Source organism: Camelus bactrianus, chromosome 15 (assembly GCF_048773025.1).
Source record: "Camelus bactrianus isolate YW-2024 breed Bactrian camel chromosome 15, ASM4877302v1, whole genome shotgun sequence".
NCBI lineage: Eukaryota > Metazoa > Chordata > Mammalia > Artiodactyla > Camelidae > Camelus > Camelus bactrianus.
In genome coordinates, this window is record NC_133553.1 from 59,580,777 (window position 1) to 59,599,251 (window position 18,475).

Below are 18,475 nucleotides of genomic sequence, written 5' to 3' on the forward strand. Positions count from 1 at the left end.
AATATTATACATAGTAAATATCTAGGGGAAACCAAGTAGTCACATGGGAAAATGGTATTTCACACCTCTATTCTGGAATTATGTGCAAAGTTTGCTGCATCCCTCATGCTGAGTATCACATAGTTAAATTGATAATTACCCTAGCTGAACATGATGCTCCCAAATTAAATTATTAGTCATTGTTCTGTTGCATAAAAATATCTGATGTCTCAACTCATGGACAAAGTCTGTAATAACAGCTGTTGGCTTAGAAGTTGATATTTACCAGCGACTTAAGAAAGGTTGTAAAAATTGATTAACAAAGGCTAAAAAAAAAGAGTGAAGAATTTAAGAAATTATCAGGTCCTCTGTTAAAAAAAAACCAAACCAAAAAAAAAAAAAAAAAACCCTTTTCTAAAACTTTGGATTCAATTTCTAACAGAAGGGTAAAACTGAAAGGGCATTTGCTTCCTCAACAATTGAGCACCAGATACACAACAAATTCATACTGTATAGCACAGGGAACTATATTCAATATCTTGCAGTAACTTATGGTGAAAAAGAATATGAAAATGAATATACGTATATTCATGTATGACTGAAGCATTATGTTGTGCACCAAAAATTGACACAACATTGTAAACTGACTATATACTTCAATAAAATATACATACAAATTAAAAAATAATTAAATTTAAAAAACAATTGAGCTCAGCAGTCCTCTGGCATGTATTAGCTGTGCTTAAAATTCCCCCTTTGTGCTAAAAAGGAAGTACTGGCAGAGCAAGTAGAGCTGGGAATGCTGCTATCCCATCCCCCTTTATCTTTGATTCCTCCTCACTTTTCTCTTCTCCCCACCTAGTTCTCAACGTTCCCTCCCTCCTTAGATATAACCCTCAAGCCTCGCGTCTTGGCTTACTTCACTACCTCCTTCTTCCTTGTCCCCCTCTTCAAGGCAATGCTGCACTGTGGTTATGAAGAACACGGGCTCTGGAAGCAGATCAAGGCTTCCCATTCCAGCTCCACTGTGCACTAAGTGACCCTGGGTAAGCTACTTCATCTCGCCTTGTCGCCACTACTTTGCATCAGTCAAGGTTCAATTAGGGAAGCAGAACTCCTAGTGTGGGAGGCACTGGGGAAGTAAAGGTCTGAAGGGGGAGTTGGAAGATCAGAGGGGTCACCCATCAGTCCATCTGAGAAGGCAGACATATCCGACTGCCTGAACATGCCTGTGAGTAGACAAGCTGGTGGAGAACTCTGTGGGGAGCTGTTGCCTCAAAAGGTTGGCATCCAAGCATCTGGTGATGTTGAGCCTGACTGGGAGGGCCAGAGGTCCTCACAAAGAGCAGGATGTGGACTAGAGGAGAGCAAACTGCTGGAACCTACTGGCACCGCCATGTATGCCCATTGCTGCATCTAACCATGAGGACCTTCGGAGAGTAATGGCTGCTGCTTTATTCTGCCTTCCAAATCTCATGCAAATTCCACTTTTGGCCAAATCAAACTCAGAAACATACAGGGAAGAGGATTCTGGGGAACTTAGGTCTAGTTTACCCAGGTTTGTATAGTACAAACCATCATGTAAGTCATTTTCAAAGTGCAGTTACTAAGAGCTCATAACTCATGGAGATGTGAAAAGTAAGAGACAACACATGTAAGGAGAGCACTTATCACAGCACTTATCTGACACACTGCAAACATCCACTAAATGCTCAATGTCATTTCCCCCTCTTTGTAATCCACTTCCTTTTAAGTTGCATGCTTCTAGCTAAGCACTCTGACCAAATTTCTCAATGTCATTGTCATTGTATCATCAATATTCAGGATAATTAGTAAATGATGTGGGAAGTATAATAACAAAACAGATATTATTTATTGAGTACTTACTAGATGACCTCTTGTATGCATCAACACATGTGATGCTAATAACAACTCTATAAGCTAGCTATCATCTTCCTTCACAGTAAAAGATGAGGAAATTAGAGAGGTTATTTATTTGCCCCAAATTGCACAAGATTTAGACAGTACTAGTTGAGAGTGGCATAATGTAAGCCCATTTTAGTTATTCTGTTTCCATTAAGAGTGGGAATACCACCCACAGGAAGGTCATCTTCGAAACACAGCACCTTCAAAACTGACAAAGGATCTCAGAACTCCTGTTATCGTTTCACACAAAATTTGGACAAGTTATAAACTTGCCCTCCATGGTCTGGACTATAATGTCAGTGGTCGGAAAGAACTCAGTATGCAGCAACGTTGGGCAAAGCAGCCTTGATCAAGCCAACAGAAAAGTGAGGTATTTAGGGAGGGGGATGGAAAAAAGTTGAAGAAAGGTTAAAGTTCGTTCATTAAATAGATCTCATTTTACAACCTAAAACTTGAAAAACTTGCTTCACATGGACTCATGACTTTTACTGGAACGCAAAGTTTGTCAGTTTATTCCAGCCAGTAACCCTCTTCCCCCTGCCCCAAGCTCAAGCTGTTCCCTATAGCAGAAACTCCAAATCTGTAACTCCACAGATTGCTCTCAATGGGCTTCTTCAGTCTTTTAAACATTTTCCAAAAATTTACATGTTTTCAGATGGGTTTTACAGTTTCCACTCATCTCTATTTTCTGTCAGCCTTACTTCACTCATTGATGTTACGTGCCTTGACCTAAAAGGCATTTGAGCTTCCAACACTTGCAAAGTAATGGTCTCTAGGAGCACAGATTTCAAAGAGATTGGTTGGTCTTGGATTTCCACATGGAAATCAGCAGAGATGTGGGGCGTGGACCTTCCCAGTTCTATTTTCTACTCATTTGGTCCCTCATGGCTCCACCCATTCCTTATGCTGTGTGACATTCTGACAACCCCTATGTTTACCTTCTAAGAAGCGAAATCTGAATTGCTCAAAAGCCAAGTGGTGAAACCATGAAATTTCACCTTTGCCAAATGTGACATGCGTTTTTTAGACAAAAAATCCTGAGATATAAGGGCTGACTAAGTACTGAAAGAGTGAAGCAGAAACTCTAACAATGCTAGTAAGTAGAAGCAGGTGCAATCCCTGCAGATGCACTTGAAAAAGGGTTAATTGTGTACTTTCAGTTTGTAGGGCTTGACGTTTTAAGGTATGCTATTAGGGAAATATTTGATTTCCTATGGTTTGGAACACCTGTGGTATGAAAAGTTGAAGGTACTAGAATATGATAAATGATAATGTTTTAGTGATGTCAACAAGCATGTTTGGCATTGAGGTGGCTACCTGTCAAAAACAGCGCTGGTAGTCATCACTTTTATTAATGGTCACTGAAACCTGGGACATGAAAGTGATGGTTCTGTAAAATGCATTTGGTCCAAAAGCTGGTTTCGGTAGTGTATGATACAGATTGACAAAAGTTTGTGGTATGTAATTTAAAACATGTGGGTGCAGTTAAGGTAACCATAATATTAACTAGAGAGAATCTTTTTTTTTTATATAAAGATATGGACAAAAATAGAATTTTTAGAGTCTAGCTTGCTACAAGGAGGCATAGAACCTTGCCGTTTATCACAAGAAGCAAAGCCTCCTAGGGATTTGTATTTGCAAACTTCTCCTGGTGTGCTTGGTTTCCTGGTTTATGTACCTGAATCTGAGAACCATATCATCCTTACCATTCTCTTATCCTCTCTAACACTTACATCACTACAGATGCTTATGCTTATATAGGTATTTGAGTCAAATCATTACTTTTAAATAAGTATAAATGTTATAGTTTTGTTCTCCTAACCCCTGGCAACTTTCCAATCTCTGCTCTCAAAAGAAAAATACTTGCTTATACAGTACAGAATTAGATGGTTGTAACTAGAGTCTCAGATTCTTTAAAATACTTAAGTGCTGAAATAAAAAGATCTCAGTAAATGTATAGAATATTATTTATTTGGAAAACTATACCAGTTTAACAGATAATTAGAATTTCAGAATGTGTGCAACCATGCATTTAACACAATTGAGTAAATTAATACAAACCCAGATTCCTCACACACTAATGATGACTCCTAAAATACATTATATCTTTCCCATTTTTATTCTAAGCATAGTACACAGAGGCCTGGCCTGTGTAATAAACACACTTTTAGAACAGTGGATTTTCTCAATTTCAAAGATTCTTTTGAGCACTCAGGGAAGTGTATAGAACTATAAGCCCTTGGATCCTCATTAATCAAAGCAGCCAAATGATTTGTCAATGTTTTAGAAGAAAAAGAGGTGAAATATTCAGCTTATACTTAACATTGAGTAGAGAATAGTTTTATAGGAAAGGGGTTTAAATCACATAGCTAATATTAACAATAGCAGCAGAAATAATGAGCTGATTGAGCCTGGAAAAATAATATTCTCCTTGGGCTAGAATTTTAGAATTACTTGAGCTGGACTGTCCAATAGAACTTTCTACAATGATGGAAACGCTCTATAATCTGCACTGTCAAATATGGTAGCCAATAGCCATGTGTGAATATTAAGTATTGGAAACGTGGCTAAGGCAATTGAGAAATTGGATTTTAAATTTTATTAATTTTAATTAATTTAAGGCTAAATTTAACAAGCCACATATGTGTAATGGCTATTTTATTGGACAGTACAGTTCCAGAGTGTTAATGATAAAGGCCCTTTCAGCAAATTCTTTAGTTCACTCATTTATTCATGCACATGTTTTATATATTTTTACATTCATTAATTCAACAAATATTTCTTGAGCACCTTTCTTGTTTCAGGCACTGAGAATATGATGATCAAAACTGACTAGGGCCCTACCCTCATGGAGCTTATACTGTCTCATGGAATAAATGAAAACCAATTAAATAATCACACAGCTGGTGGAAATTAGGAGAATGTGAGGGCTGTAAGATTATCCTATGTGGCTGATTTCTGTGAGGAAATCCAGGCTTTCAACTGCTTTAAAGTCTTCTGATTTCCCCCAGGGGAGTGACCTCTGACCTGGGATCTGAAAGATGTTTGGCATTTTGAAAAAGGATAGATTTTATCATTTGACACTACAGAGATCAAGCAGGGCTGGTTGAAACAAATTTAGATAAGTATCAGACTGACTACACGTGTAAACAAAATCACTGTTTCTCTTCAGAAAGAAGAGGAAGAATACCAGGAGCCTGGTGGCTTAGAAGCATTAAAGCTGTCAAAACTGAAAGTAGAGCAGTTGATCACAGTATATCCAGGGAGTTTCCAAGTCATTCTGTCTCACAGTGAATAAAGGCACATAAAGGCACAGACTCTTTAAAGTGCTTCTTTCTCTTTTATTGACGTAAGGTGTAGAAAACACACATACACACACGCACGCATGCCTGGGTATAATTAAGAAATAAGAAGTTAGGTAAATTACACTTCCTTAAAGAAATATTTTGATGTTCTCAGAAACCTATACCCGTCCTGAATACTAGGTAAGTTTCTGATATGGACAAACTACGTCTCTTGTAAACACGCCATGTGAAACAGCACTGATCTCTTCCACCGAAATATTTCCCAGTGCCCTATGGTGGTCACCTGTGAAACAGACGCTCTGAAGGTTCAGGAAACAAAACTATCCAAAAGGAGCATAAATAGTCATCAGAATCTAGTTTGCATGTAGAATTCCAATCTCCCTGGAAGTTCTAGCTGATAATCTAATTTAACCATGAAATGATATATGATGATTTGAAAATAATTATGTACTCTTAAATGAGAAGCCACTAAAGCACAGCAGCACAGAATTAAAGTAGCATGTGACACTCTCTAATTTTACCATCTGTAATTTTAATTTGGGGTTTGGAGTCAGGGTGGCAATGCCTCTTCAAAATATTCTGATTTTTGTAAAAATATCCAGGCAGAATATCTAGAAGTATACTCTATCATCCTCAAAAGAGTAAGAAAGTGTATCTAGCACCTCCCCCAGTGCAGTACTTCATGTATCTGTCCGGTTTTAGGAAATGCTGCCAGATGGCTGAGCTCTAGTCCCTTTCCATCCCCCTTTTCCTGGCATGTCTGAGAGCATCTGAGTTAGGCTAGAGGCATGCCTATAGCACTGTTACACCCTGCTTAATTAACAGAAATCACTACATTACATACCTATGGACCGTTTCAGGGGTATGTGTTGGATAGAGCCACTAGGAACTCATGAGTCAATGCAGTGTTGAATGCTTTTGTCTCACCTACAAATATTGACATATATCCTTCCCTGAGCCAACAAGGAAGATCTCCATGAGTGATGAGACAGATGGGACACTGCTCTATAATTCAATTCAGATACCCTGAAGCCTCTGAATTTAATTGATTGTGCTGAGTTCAATTTTCTATAAAACCAACACTGACTGTTGTTTTCATCAGAATACATGCTCCCTCCCCAGAGGCAGGCATAGCTACTCGGAGACCCCTGGGTTGTTACGACCCTACACTCAGGCTTTCTAATCTATAGTTTCACATGGAAGAATTCTCTGTGTGTGGAGGGGAGGCAAGGAGGAACAGCAGTTTGGGGAGGAGAATTCAGTTCATTTCACTGGTAGTCACTAACCCCTCTCTGTCCAGTCACTCATCCAGGCCCAAACTATTATATTACACATTTTGTAGCCTTTTGTATGTAGCTTATTACATAAGCAAATGATCTTGTGGGGTACTTTAACTTTTTATAAGGTAAAATTTCAAACATATCCGAAAGCAAGGCATACTAGTGGGATAAAGCTCTATGTACTCCCATCACTCAACTTCCCTGTGATCAACTCATGTCCAGTCTTATTTCATCTGCACCCCTACCTACATACCCTTTTCTGTATTATCTTGAAGCAAATTCATGAATAGTTTGCACTTAGATGGAGCAGTTAATAGAGGAGGTCACGTTTCCCCTAAAGTTGACTTTGACTCTTCACTTTGACTCTTCTTTTCCCAACGAGAAGAAACTATGATCCTTGAGATTCCCTAACATTTTATTTCTACCCTTCTTCTAGCACCAATCACTTCTTGTCTGCAATTATAGGTCTTTTTGTACATCCTATCTTTCCTACCAAATCTTTAGTTCCTTGAAGGCAGGACTTAGGACTAAATCATCCAGCATTCAGTAAGTACATGTTGGATGAAAGAAGAAATGAACAAAGATGTGTCACAATGACTAAAATCCAAATTCAGATTAAGATAGGTACACATCCAGCACCAGGAATCAAAGAAACACACATCTCTTCATCTGTGATTTACTCCTTCTGTTTATAAATCTTAAGTAGAGAACTTGAGTTTCTCCCAAATGGCCAAAGCAATCTTTAGGGAAAATATATTTATCTTGAATGATAAAGGACTTAAATATGGTGGGAAGATGTATTTGTTATTTATGATAATGTAAGAGAAAAGCAGTGGTTTCTTTTAGCTATGCATTAAAAAAATACAAATTTGAAAATGGCTATCCACATGTCGCTTGGAACAACAAGAGAAGCTTGGAAAGGACAATGTTCTTCCACGGGGGAAGAAAATGGACTTTGGAGTCAGGCAGGCTTGGCTGCAAAGCCTAGCCCTGCGTACAGCAAGTCACTTAATCTCTCTGACTCTTACCTTCCTAATTTACAAAAGCGAAAGGAGTTTTTTCTTGCTTCACAAGATTGTGAAAGATTAAATGAGATAGCATATGTGAAATCTCCCAGCACTGCCTGTCATATGGTTGGCAGTCTTACACATTGGTAATACTATTAGCAACTGCTTATTAAGAGCTTCCTATATGCTGGTACAGGATTAAGCAGGATACAAGTACTATTCTAATCAATCTTCACAGTAACTTTGAGAACAGTGTAGACATTTCTGTTTTGTTGATGAGAAAGCCAGGCTCTAGAAAACTAAGTAACTTATTCAAGGTCACATAACTAGTAAGAGGTGGAGGTGGGGTTTGGAGATTTCAACTTGGGCATCTGACACTGAAGAGGAATTCTTTGTAATCGCTGGGTTGCCTGACTTTCATTAAAATTTCTTTGAAATTTTGCATAGAAAAGGGCCTTCCTTAAAACTTTAAGGAAAATATCTTTCCTTTCAATCACTTATTGCTGTTGTAATCATACAGAACAGAACCTAAGAAATATGTAGTTTTCAATAATTGGGAATTTTTTTAAGTGGGAGAGTTAACAATGGAAGGATGAACTTTTATTTTAAACACGTATAAGAACAGTGATCAAACGGAAAATTAGTATACTTATTTAAGGGATGTATAATACACAGAGACTTTTTGGTAACACTAATTCTAGTGATGTAGCAGAAAAATATACCTAAAGGCACAACTAAGGCACCAATAGAAATAGCAACATCAAAAATGTATAAAATTTATAAAATTTGGAAGATCTTAAGTGAAAAAGTAGTGCTTAGTGCATGATATATAATGAACATGGAATAGGTAGTTGTTGGATAACATGAAGGATAAGTCATAAAACTTCCAATATATTAAGCCACTCAGAATCTGAGGCAGTGTCCAGTGCCTAATTAGGTCTGAGGAAAACCTCTAAGAAAATGTATTTTCTTTTTCTCCTTCTCCTTATTAAAAGTTCTGGCATTTCCTAAGTCTATTAGTTCCATTGGTTATCCCAATACAAAAGCCTAGAAAGGCTTCCTCTAAAATATTCAGGTTGGCTATGAAAGTTTGTCATCACTGTCCTCTTTGAATAAAAATATTTAAAGGGTTTGTTCTTCTAGAAAATGCAGTCCAGCCTAAAAACTTGTCTTTAAGATTGAGCTGGAGTGGCTGGTCCCTACAAGTCTCCCTGTTCTGAACAGAGATCCACTGTAGTAAAAGAAAACTCTAAGTCAAGTGTCTGAAGAACAGGGTGTGATTTAGCTAAAACTGCCAATTTTGTTACAGCATGTTTGGAAAAGTTGCCCCCGAACCGGCTGTCATGAGTATTTGTTAAATTTAAATAATTCCCATTGAATCTCTGGAAAGCAAATAGTTGATGTCCAAGAATCTCCCAGGATAAGCCGCTGGAAAGTCTCACCAGGGAAGGAACCTCTGTCCGTGGCACTCACCTCTACGTGCTCAGGGCCCAGCACCTGGCAGGCGTCATAGAACTGTGCTGACTGTGGAATAAGGGGAAATTATTTATGCCCCAGTTCAGCTATACCAGGAACCTAGCTTTGTCCTTATTCTTACAGTTAAAGTTTTCCCTAAGTGATCTCCAAACTCCTGGGTATTATAGTAAGCACCCCTCAAGTAAGTTTTAGATAATAATCTTGATATGGTCCAAGTCACATGTGGCAAAGATAAACCTGCCCTAGTATTGTCACATCCTAAAACTCCCCATGGATTTGGACGCTGGCAGAGATAAAGCAGACCCCGAGATGGTCTCAGCTGGACAAATGTTGAGTGGAACAATTGCTCCCTCCAGTTGCTTTTGACACAAGTATTTGGTGGGGTGGGGAGTGGAGAAGGAGAGTATGTTTGCTATTCACAAATGGGCTCTTTTCTTTTTTATCCTGCAGGCTTTGGAAGCTAACAGTAATTCATTAATACTACAGGGTCCTCAAGGTAGGACACACAGGTCAGACACCCTGTACCCTGTGGGGCACCCGGACTTCTGATCCACTCAGATAAAGGGAGAGACGAAGGAGCAGTAGCCACCTGCCTTTATCAGAAACGGTGCTTGGTGCCCTGTTAGTGCTCTGCCAGTCAGTCGGCTTTGGCTTGGGTGTGCGCTGGGCAACTCCCCAGTAAGAGGACCTCAGGTGGAGAAAGGCTTGAGGGAGGTGGGCAGCGTGATAGGTGAATCACCAGATTGAAACACGAGCCAAATATATTCATCTGGTCCTTATCTCATCTTTAATGTAAGCATGTGAGGAATTAAATTACTCCTGTATGTTAGGGTGTCTCAGTTTCCCCAAGTTTTGCTCTCCCCAACTTTAGCCATGGTGGAGAATACACTTCTAGCCCAAGGGCTGCTGCCTGCAGCAGGAGATAATGCTCTTGCATGCGTTACTAAGCACAGCGTGAAATTAGTCCCCAAAGGGAGGAGGCGTGACCAATGCGTGTCAGATGTTCCGACTTTCTCTGAGACTCCAGCCAGGGGCAGGGATGTGGCTATCTATCGGGAAGACAGGATTTGGGGAAACAAAAAATCTGCAGGCAACCAGAGTTCCAGGCTAACCCCAAAGTATAAAATGTATGGGGCAGGTGTGTGTGGGAAGGAGAGGGGGTGGGAGGCAGTAGAATAAAAGAGTGAGGGAGGGGGAGATCTTTGCAAGCCATTTATTAGGGCTCTTGTTAACTGGCCTGGCCACTCACCAGCAGTATGACTTTGGGCAAGTTAACTTTTCTGGGTCTCACTGTCCTCCTTTATAAAATGTCATCAGGTTGTTAAGAAGTCTAAATGAATACATGGAAAACACTTAAGTCTGTACCTGGCCCAAAGAAAAAAAAACTCAATAAACATTAGCTCTTATTATCTAGCTCAGGCTTGCTTTTATGATGTGATTTGATTAGCTTGTCTACAGTTTGTACCAAGACATGGTTACTATGGAACATAGAGGTTCCACTGCATATCACTTAATAGTTTGAGTAAAATCATGTACGTCTGTGCTCGGAAAGGCTGGAGATGCCTAAGAAATTTTCTTAAGAAGGATTACATCTGCCGCTAGATGTGAATTATTTGGCTAATTCAGTGTTACAACTAACAAGAAGAATTCTTAAAAAAGGCTTTCCTTACATCTGCCCTTACTTGGTAATATAATAGGATGCTTAATGGCTCACTCTCTCACTTGTTCAAAAAAAGGCAATTAAGGAACTTTACAAAACATTTGGTTGCAAAGCCTGAAGAGCGTGCACAACTCAAGAGCAGTTCCTTTCTTCTGCAGGAATACCTTCTCATTAGGTCTTGGGTCAGCCTGCATCTGAGTTTCGAGAGAGAGCATGCTGGCCTGGGGCAGGCCTCTGTACCAATTTACAGCAGGATCTGATCAAAAAGCCCATGAGAAGAAGAAAGGTGAGGTAAGCTTCCAAATAACTACATGGTCAAGACTTCACAGGACTTGAAATTCAACATCTGATCTAGGCCAGAATGTGCTTTTGAGAAACACAGGGGAGAAATTATTGTAAATGTGATATGTTAGCTGGCCCAGTAGAAGGGGGATAACAACGTAAAAAAATTTTTTTTAATTTTTATTATTTAAATCCTGGGGTGAGAGGGAACTCAATAACCATTTAGGTTAATCTTAGCTACCTATCTTACCAAGGGAGTCAAAACACTTGATACAAGGTCATTTGAGATATAAAACCAGAATAATACATATGTGTAATCATTTAATCCAAAACATAAATCACAATAAACAGTGGGGAGGGGTGGGACAAGATAGGTCATGGGATTAAGAGGTATAAACTACTAGGTATAAAATAAATGAGGATGTAATGTACAGCACAGAGAATATAGCCAATATTTTATAATAACTTTATATGATGTTTAATTTATAAAAATATCTAATCACTATGTTGTGTACTTGAAATTACTACAATGTTGTAAGCCACCTGCACTTCAAATAAAAATTTTTTTTAAATCACAACAAACTTGGCTAATTTTGGTTAGGAAAAAAAATCCTTGGTGTGTGTTCACTGGAGTCTACCTTCATAGTGTAACCTAGGGAGGAACTAGAGCTGGAGTTACTGGAAAGTAATTATTGTCTAGTATCTTCTATAATTAGTCTATGATTAATAGGTCCCTGGACGGAAATTAACTCTGAGAAAAGCATCATAGGGAAACTCAATTTTAACCTAGGGTTTTTCAAGCTCATACACCTGGCAGTGGCCTAAGGAGCAAAATGGGTTAACTGAAGTGGGTTGTTACCCAAGGGTTTGTGTTCAGTCTGAATTTTGCTCTTATCTTATTAGGTTTTCAGGACAAACATTGTGAATGCTTCATAAGTAGAAAAAAATTAGAGTTATAAGTTAAATTACCATGTTTCATAAAGAGGGAAAGAATTAAAAGAGGAAGAAGTTGAACTTGATACTTTGCAAGTTTCGTGGCAGAACTTTGGAGTTTGGATCTTGCCTGTTGGTGATGGTGTAATCCTGAATAGGTAATTCAGTTTCCCTACGTATGGACTTGAGTAAATAACTTAATCTTTCTGGTATAGATTAGGAATACTTTATGAACAGTGTCTACACAGCAAAAAATAAAGGAGTGCTGGTTGCTTGCTTTAGGTGATCGGTGAAGATAGCAGAACCAGCCAAGACAAGTCTGAGATTTACTGCCCTTGACCTGTCTGCCTTAGTTACTTACATGGCCTTAATTAGCCAGCTTGGTGCAGACTTCCCTTCACTTTGTACTCAGCAAATTTGACTGCTGTGTTGTTTTTCTCCCCTGTGAAAATGAGCAATGTTTATACTACTAAGATCTAAAAGAAAAATTTTGAAGATGACTAAGAACTAGAGTGGAAAATTTTCGTTTATGAAGCCCCCGCTTTCTACTTTCTTTTATCACTCAAAGGGTGGCTCCTCACTCCCTGGGGTCACCTTCAGCTTGCTCAGTGGCCCTCAAACTTGACTAACTTCAGACCCACCTGGAGGGCTTGTTCAAACAGATGTTTGGGCCCCACCCCCAGAGTTTCTGATTCAGTAGGTCTGGAGGGGGTATCTGAGAATTTATATTTCTAGTAAGTTCCCAGTGATGCTGGTGGGGCTGTTCTGGGGACCACACTTTGAGAACCACAAAGGGAACTGGCCTCCTGTCAGCTACTTAATTGTCCCCATTATATCTTCCCTTCCCCTCTTCCCACCCCCAGACCTTTATCTCTTCCTTGGGCCCTTGATTCCATCACTGCAAGTCACCAGTGGGGCCCCTGACTTCTAGCTGCTCCCTCTGGGTGGCCCCTGCTGGGAGCTGATGTGAAGGAGGCCTTACTTCCCCACACCCCCTCTAATGCAAGACTCCTGATTTTTTAAATGAAAGGACAGAAATGACCAGAGGGAATTACAAACAGAAGCGGATAAGGTGAAACTAAAGCTAACGTGATCGTTTTAAGACACGGAAGCTTGGGTTGAAAAACCACATCTCTGGCCGACTGGAGATGGTGGCTCCATTATAATGACCACTGTGTGCCATAGTAGTGACTCCTACTTCCTGGCCTGGAGAAGACATTAGAGGGAGTCTAACTGAGCCCACTCTTTCTGTACTGAGGAGTGAGATCCAGATGGGTGCCCTGGCTTGTCCAGGGTTAGTCAGATGAAAAGGAATAGAGCCAGAGATCAAACCTAAGATCCTCTGACTCCTGCCTGACTGGTTCTTTCCACCACATCACTGCTCCCCATGGTTCCTTCCTCTTCCTTTGCTGTAAGTTCAAGAATCTGGTTTCTTCACAGACACTACCGAGATGTGTAAAGTCTCACAATACAGAAATCTTATAGGCCTGTCTGGGCTTAGACTCCAATTTTCTGAAGAATTGGAGGAAACAAAGTGACGTCTGAATGTGAGGATAAGGAGAGACTACAGAAGAGGCCCAGAGGTTTATGAGAGATTCCTCACATTTTCAGGAACCTTACAGTGAGCTCCAAAACATCTTCCTACGGTTGCCACACAACCAAGATGGAAATCAAGCAAGGAAAAAAGGAAGCTGAGGGTGAGGTCTGGATAAAGATTTCCCTTTCCCTCTCAAGTTTCTCTTCTAGCACATGATGCTGCAGAAGCAAGATTCAATGACATCAGCATCTCTGGTGAAAAGGAAGACAGAAGTGGAGGTACGTAGGAAGGGAATTAGCAGTCTGGAGGCACCCGACCTAGCAAATGTAACGTGGGCGTCTAGCAGCTTAATTAGTGGAAGCACCAACTTAATGTGGCCTCAGTTGCAGGTTTGGGCCCAGATTCATCTGTGACTTGACCTAATTCAAATCAACAAGTAAATATTAAGCATTGATTATGTGCTGGGTAAGTGTTGTGGGACATTAAGCATAACATAGGTTCTTCTCACAAGGAATTTACTATCTAGAAGAAGAGAGAAGAATTGTATATAAACCAAGGTGCAAGACAGAATGTGACTGCGCAATTCAGGAAAGCTCTCTTGGAGCCCTAGGCTATGGCTGTGGATGAGCTCCTGGCCAACATTCTGTGCATCTGGGCAACTATCAGCAGGTTTAGAGAAGCTGAAGTAGCAGGCCTGTGCTAGGGTGTTGGTGGTCGCAGTTTAGTTGGGAGATTTGGTGGTAAAGGGTTATCAGTTGACTGCAGAAGCAACTACATTCTTCCAACTAGCTTTCTGTGATCGTTGAGGCCAATTTTCAATTTTAGTCTATATATGTGCCCCCTAATTTGGGTGAGGTCCCTCTTCCTACTCACAAATCTGTGCTTGCACATGACCGGTTGTTGTTCTTTTCACGGGGGTAGTTAGGCAACTAAATGATTGCCATGTGCAAATTCAGGGGTTTGGAGACAAACACAACTGTGTTAGTGGTTGTGTAACCCCAAGGTGGAAAAGGAAAATTAATAGGCAACCTGTGAAAATCATTTCTAATGTTTTCCCTTCTGGACTATCAAGAAATAAAATTACACACTTGGATTTTGGAACATGATAGACGGGGTAGACATCTATCTTAAACAAGGAACAGGGCAATTTTCTAAATAGCTGATGATGCCTTGTTATTTGAGTCAGTAGGATCTATATCAACAACGACAACAAAAATAAAACCAAACCATGAGATCCTGAATATTTTGGGGCCATTCCAATCTCAGTTTAAGTGGGTCTAGAAATAAAGCCTAAGCACACCCAGGGTAGGGAGTCTGAAATTCTGCATGGCAGAAATGGCTGAGTGATCACCCCAAATTCATCTTCCTCCCTCCATAATGGAATTGTTGTCAGGAGGTGGGCTGAAGTCCAAAGAAAGAGATGATCCAACAAAGATTCTCATGTTCCTACAACCCTAGAACCACTTGCCCCTGCTTGCCCCCTCTTCCTTGATGGAGCCCCAGAAAGGTGCAAATAGGGTAGATGCAAAGGAACATTTCCACTTCTCGTTTTTGCATCAGGCTGGACCCTTCACGTGGCTGGACTCTTTTGGAAATGCTGGAAGAAAGGGGTAGGGTCATTTTGGAGTTCCAGAGCCCTTGGAGATGGGCATGCTGGTTGGGTGTGAGGGATAGGATGTGGGAAGGGATAGAAAGGAAAGCTTGTGATGGAGCCAAAGTGATCCAAATGCCCAGAGGCTCCAACGACCTAATACCCAGGCACCTTGGGCAGGACACTCTTAACTGTCTTGTTTGACAGGATGTTTAGGCTCCTGAGAAGTGAGTAAAAAAAAAAATTAATTTTATCAAGAAAAAAACGAAAATATGCTCCAGTAGGTGAAAAAAATTGTTAGGTGTTTTTGTGTATGTGTTTGTGTGTGTGATTCTTATTATCATGACCAGAGGACTTATTTCCACATACAATAAGTTTATGGGGAAAAGACAAAACATAAAAATGATTACTCATAAACTAGAGGAAAAGGTCCTTGGTGATGTCTAAGCTGCAGAGGCAATAGCTTGCAACCATTAAATCTGCCATTTTCCATGCTCTCCCTCGCACCCACCACAGCAGCACGGGATGGGAAGTCTTGTCATACTCCGTGCTATGTACTACCTGGCTCTTTTACAAATCTCACCGGCCCTGTCCCATCATCCTCTGACTGTGGCCTCACTCCAGTGATACTGGTCATTCATTCAACATATTCCATATGACAGATAACTTCCATTTTTACCCTGGCAATAATCTTTTGCTATTTCTTAACTTAGCATCCTCTTGGTGATGTTAATGGATGCACTGTAATCAGAAAAGGTAGATGGTGACCAGGACTGAGCTTTGCTCCTCACTGAATGTGGTACTGTACCACATTACCCTGCCTATTACCAACACTCCCAAACTACACCACCAGCTCCAATTCCAGAATATTCTGGTAGACAAAACTGGCCTTATTATTCCAAAACTAGTCTTAAGTTTCTTCTTTGCTTTATTAAAAAATTAAACTAAAATGTGTGAAAATTGGGAGGTAGGTGTATTGTGTGAGTTGAAGCCTTGGCAGCAGTGTGTAAAATGTGGGAATAGTTGAAACCAAGAGTTAGACTGTGGCATGCTTAGTACTACAGGCTTCAGTGAACAACAGGGATATAAAGTAATTAGGTAATTTTTGCTTCTTCCTTTCACCTGAAAGGAAGTTAGTAAAGAGTAAAGTCCACCTGGTTCATACTAAAAATACATTGAAATGTTCAAAAATACAATAGCAAAAGATTTAAAAAAGCCAAATCTTGGTGTTAACAAAACGTAAGTATTGTGATTCAAACTTTATATTTTGTTGAAAGTGCCTCTACATTTGCATTTCTATTATTTCTAGTCTATTTTCCCAAAAGAGCAAACTGGAGTTAGGGGTGAGGGAACTGGCAGAACAGGAGGCCATAAAAGTGATGGAACGCCCAGAAGGGATATAAGAAACTAAATATTGATCTTTGTTCTTTCAGTGAGAACTCTCAAGTTTCTAGGGATGTCATTACAGCTATGGTGGCATTGGTTAATCTGATCTGCTATTCAGCTGTGGTCTTGCTCAGCACTGAAAGAACACTTTGTTCATGAGCTTCAGCTGACAACCAGAGAGCTTTCTAAAGCAAGGGTTATAGAGAGAACATTCCTTTCCATGTGTTATGTAAGATATTCAAGGTATGCAGGACTCTGAGGCAATAATAAAATTTGCTTTAAAAAATGACACAACCAAAAAAAAAAATGACACAACTTATACATTCAAATTAGTCTTTATCCTTCTAAGAGTCATATTGGAAGACATATATACTCATCCTAGCAAAGCACTGCTCAAAGCATTTTGGAAATTTTTGTTTCAGAGTTGCCTTTAAAACCAGGGTTAAGGTTTGTGAACCACTTATGGCTAAATATTTAGCATTTTACCTCAATTTTTAGCCATGACACAGAAGACTGATTACTTGTTTTCTTCCCCTTGGATTTAACTTAAATAATTTGGGATATTAAAAAAAACTAATTTAATCATTCATCCATTGATTCATTTAATTAATAAATATCCACTTGGTGCCCCTTGTGCCAGGCTATGTATTAGAAGTTGGGGATTCACTGATGCACAAAACAGAAATAGTCCCTGCTCTGTTGATGCTGATGTTATAATAAGAAAGACAGACCAAAACCACCCCCACAATATCACGGTAACAAATTTGAAAAATACTTGCCAGTGGGGATAAGTGGTATAAACGAAACAGATAAGAAGCTGAGCTAGAGAAATAATCAGAAGAAACCAGTTTGTTAAATGGGAAAGGTGATATTTAAGCACAAATTCAGCCGTTAAAGATGTCTACTTGCCATCATTAGGAGTATTCAAATAAATAAATTTTAATTTGGAAGATAATTTTGAAGCCTGACTGGACTGGGCAAAGCCTACTTTCCCACAGCAAATTTTCCTTCTGTGGGATATGAAAGGGTGACCCTAATCAGCTAAGTGAGATAGCTGTAGAGAGTGATACCTCAGTTACCACAAATAATCTGTGATAGCAAATAAGCTGTATCTCACTTGGTCGTCCTGACCAATTAGGAACACCCCTTTCTTTTCTTCTTTTGGATGAAACAAACACACCCAATTTTCTCCCCAGGTGGTTGAGCCATCTTAACTATCCCATCTGCAAGGCCCCAGGATCTTTAGTCCTTCATCTACTTAAGGATCTCAGAGCCACCTGGGCAATGTCCTGGAGGTCCCCATCACTGCAGAGACGGCACCACTTTATATTGTGTCCAGTACTTGCAGGCCAGACTGGGAGGCATCAGCATTATGTTTCAGTTCTCAAACTCTTTCTCCAGGATGATGCAGATGATCCTAAGAAAGATTCTAAGGCTGTGCCCTGGCTCCATGAGAAACTGTGCTGAGAACGATTAATGGTGTCTGCTATGGTCTTGGAATGGGGTCACATCATGTCAGTTTGCCAATTATTGGCAATGTTGAGTTTGATCATTAGGTTAAGGTAGTGTTTATCAGGTTTCTCCAATGTACAGGCATCTTTCTCCCTTTGCAACTAAGAAATACTCTGTGCGGTGACATTTGGAGACCATGTTAATTTCCATGTTGAGACCATGCTGTTCTCCAACAACATTTCACTGCCAAATGACTTGCCCAGGTTCATAGCTAATAAGTCACAGAATTGTGACAGGAACCTGTTTCTCCAACTCCTAGCACCAAGAACTTTCATTCTGCTATGCTGGTTCCATTTATTAGCATGTGAACATTTCAGGTAGGATGTGAAGAAGCCAGGGTTTCTAAAGACTCTAAGAAAATCTAGGTGCCACTTAGACCTTTATAGTTTATTAAATGCATTAAGAAATAAAAGTTTCATTAGAAACTCCTATTTCACAGGAAATAATTAGATTTCCCTTGGTGTGGCCAAGGAAGCAATAAATGGTAACACTGCTAGATATGAATTATTACTATTATTACTCAAAAGAAACAGACAGATATTGTAGCCAATTCTCTTACCCCCCTCCAAATAGTCTTAAACAGGTTTGGATCCTGTTTCCT

The 18,475-nt window shown here is 39.8% G+C and overlaps 1 protein-coding gene across 2 annotated transcripts in view; it reads right to left on the minus strand.

Annotated features, from left to right (window-relative positions):
- PELI1 (pellino E3 ubiquitin protein ligase 1) overlaps positions 1-18,475 on the minus strand; it is a 151,221-nt gene that overhangs the window by 78,261 nt on the left and 54,485 nt on the right. The gene's annotated exons all lie outside the window — the stretch shown is intronic.